This window comes from Myotis myotis, unplaced genomic scaffold (genome assembly GCF_014108235.1).
Source record: "Myotis myotis isolate mMyoMyo1 unplaced genomic scaffold, mMyoMyo1.p scaffold_m19_p_4, whole genome shotgun sequence".
Lineage (NCBI taxonomy): Eukaryota > Metazoa > Chordata > Mammalia > Chiroptera > Vespertilionidae > Myotis > Myotis myotis.
Window position 1 is genome coordinate 489,381 of NW_023416346.1, and position 3,852 is coordinate 493,232.

The window sequence follows — 3,852 nt, forward strand, 5'->3', positions numbered from 1 at the left end:
ATGCTTGCCTCATCTCCCCAGCGATGAGGCAAGCATTCCGCGCCTGGCTGCAGATGGGCCTCTGGGCCGTGGAGAGCCTCTGGGCAGCGGGCACAGCGTGGCCAGGCCCCGCAGAGAGCTACTGGCACACAGATTCATGCTCAGGGCTACTAGTTTATAAATGAAAGCCAAGAATTTTGAAGGGCAATAGAATAATTATTTAAAAAGTGATTCACGCCTTATCCAAACATTAACTCATTAATTCATCATGTTTAACCATCCATGTTCTAAGTACCAAACTAGGTTCAGAATCAGCACTCCTGCTATCTTTTTTAAAAATGTGTTTTAGAGAGAGGAAGAGAGAGAGAGAGAGAGAGAGAGAGAGAGAGAGAGAGAGTGAAAGAGAGAGAGAAACATCAGTGATGAGAGAATCATTGATCAGCTGCCCACACTGGGGATCAAGCCCACAACCTAGGCATGTGCCCTGACTGGGAATCAAACTATGAGCCAAGCAGGCTGGACATGCTACCATACCTTAATCAACAGTCAGTTTCACTTTTAAAACCCAGTATTTTCTGAAGTTTTACTACATGACAAGTCAAGTAAGACTATTTTAACCAAGTCCCCATTTGATATTTGACCATGTGTCATGTTCACACATTCAGGTACAACCAAAGGGGCTTCATATATTCCTTAAATCTGAACCTTCACATCATAACAGGTTACTATCAAGAGCCCTGATACTATCAGACAGGATTTTGTGCCTGTGACAATTTTAACTTGTATTAATTGGTTGCATTAAATCATGGGATATTTTGTTAACCACAGTTTGACCTATGTGCTGAGATGAATAAACATGTCTTAATGTAAAATAATGTTACATTAGAAAGAACATTCCAGTTTTCTTTTAGACAATCATCACACAGATCTTTTCTAATTCATATTATTCTTGAAAATGTTAATAATCCTCTGAGAATTTATTTCTATTACCTACCACCTTTATTCTTTGTAGGCCAAGAAGAAGGAAAAGAAGGAGCAAGAAGAGGAAGAAATTTAAAAAGACTGAATTTATTATCAAAGAAGAAATGATTTGTGCATAACAAATGTGCATCTAATCAACAAATGACTTAGGTAAAACCTCCATCTTAAGTGATAAATATATCAAGTTCATTTAAAAAGTAAATGATGGTAGTCTTCATTTAACTGATATTAAATTCATCACAAACAATTTATAGTTTGGGTTTAAAAGAAAAGTAACTAAAAATTGCCCATTTAAAACAAGTTGCTATCAGATGTTGGGCACTGGGATACACTATGATTCCGGTTGAATCAAGGACTATTTTGGGTACAAAAAGAATGCCTGAGAACTATTTTAAAAATAATTAATATTGCAGTCACTCCTTCCTGGTTACTAAATATCATAGAAAAGTAGCAAGATTCTGTTTTTACTTACTTTTAGTAAAGCCTTAAACACCTTGCTTTGATGCAAAATTGGCATGAAAATAAGAAAAACACAATGAATTGAAGAATATGAAAATGATTGCTATAGCCAAAGCCAACAAACTATAACATTCTAAAGATTCTTTTATATTCCTGAATCAATTCCTTGAACCCCCAGTCTAATATCTTATGATAAGTCAATGGTACATAAGAACAAATAAATTAATTCATTTGTTTGAAAGCAGTTTTAAGTTCTTAGATGTCTATGTCTTAGACATGTTATGGGAATAGCTGAAGGGGGTTACAAAGGTTTCAAATCATTTCTAAGCTGAAATTAAATTGGGAAGCAATACATATAAAACAATCAGAAAATTATAAAATAGCACAGTAATAAGGAAAAATAAAATAGCATAATCTGTATACATAAAACAGAAATAACATAGAAATGTCTGGTTTCAGGTTAGAAAGAGACTTTACATAAACTAGTAATTGTCCAAATAAAAAAAGGTGTATTACATACACATATACTCTAAATCAGTGGTTCTCAACCTTCCTAATGCCACGACCCTTTAATACAGTTCCTCATGTTGTGGTGACCCCCAACCATAAAATTATTTTCATTGCTACTTCATAACTGTAATGTTGCTACTGTTATGAATCGTAATGTAAATATCTGATATGCAGGATGTATTTTCATTGTTACAAATTGAACATAATTAAAGCATAGTGATTAATCACAAAAACAATATGGAATTATATATGTGTTTTTCGATGGTCTTAGGCGACCCCTGTGAAAGGGTCGTTCGACTCCCAAAGGGGTCGCGACCCACCGGTTGAGAACCACTGCTCTAAATACACACACACACATATACATGTGCACACACACATACATATAATTAGACATTCCTGTTGCTCCCAGATTATACTGGCACTCAGGTATTTTTCCAGATAATACTGTATTCACTGTAGTTTCTATATTTAATTCTCAAGTTGGAGTTTGATAAGAATTCAGCAGTATTCAACAAAGTTATGAATTAAGAGGAAATAGCAGATAATCTTCCTAATGGGGGAAATCCCCATATACCTCTGAAATAAAATTTATCTTTGCCTAATTCATGTATAATTCCTCATGTGTTTGTTTCCAATTACTCCACGTTAGGCAAAAATATGTGAAATTGTTATGTTTTACCCCAATGTTCTTCTTCCGCACATCTCTTAAATCCTAACACGTCTATAACATTCATTTGATGAATAATAACATTTCGGTACACTAGGTAATACATGTGTTTTTTATTTGCCACAAAGAACTGTATTTCCTCAACTGATTTATGTACCACCTGGACAAAATTATTTTTATTATGGTTTATTATGGTTTATTTCATTTTCTCCAGCATCCACAACTGAAAAGCACTTGTAAACCACCAATGACAATGGTTAAAAAAAGAAAATTTTAAATCAAACCCCCACATTTCTTTAGAGAATCCTAATGAAAAATGCAGCTGCAATACTTTTAAACTAACAAATTCAAGGTAAAACCAAAGCGACACCTATTTTTTTCTGTGTTTCTTTATAGACATCTAGAAAAAAATTAACAGACAGTTTCAGTTTTCCAAAACAGAGACAACTACTTGGGTTTAGAGTTTGCATAAGGGACTTGTAAAGAAACTATCCAAAGCATAAAAAAAGACATAATAACAAAGAAAGTTAATGATATTTTCTAATCACATGTCTTCAATTTCCTGAATTATACTTCGACAAGAACCTGAGAAAAAGCACAGGGAAGATTCTCCTATTTCTAAGTTAAAGTACTTTTTCACAGATAATTGTGTGTTACATCATTTTGATGGTTCTACTTATTTTTTTTGATAACTTTTAAACAACAAAATTGCAACATGTTAAAGTCAGCAATTTACAGAGTGTTTGGGAAACACATCAAATGTTTGAGGCCATTTGCCTAATGAATATAACATGGGCTCACTTCATTCCTCCTTTCCTGGAAGAGGTTTGAATTTCAAACATTTGTTAGCCATTAACAACATGTTGCATCTCATACTTCATATGTGTATAATGCATTTTAGATTCCACATGCAAAACTAACTTATTTGTGATCCTATAACTAGGCTAATTGTCCTGCCCAATAACCGCTAAGGTCAACTCCCCCTGACCCCACTGCACCCAAATCTGAATAATCAGTTCTGATTTAAGAATTAAATCAGATGAACAGATTAACAGAATTCTTTATCCAAAGATATTTTATGTGCCTTTCAAAGTAACCCAAGCAAAGTTCTCCAGAATCTTCTCTAAATGGTTCATTTTTTTTTTTTCTGTTCAAGTTTAAGTTCTTCCTAAGTTGACCTTTGCATTACTATAAGCCTACCTTCAAAATCTGGTGACCCTTATTGAGTACAGTGCTTAAAATGTTTTATTATGGAC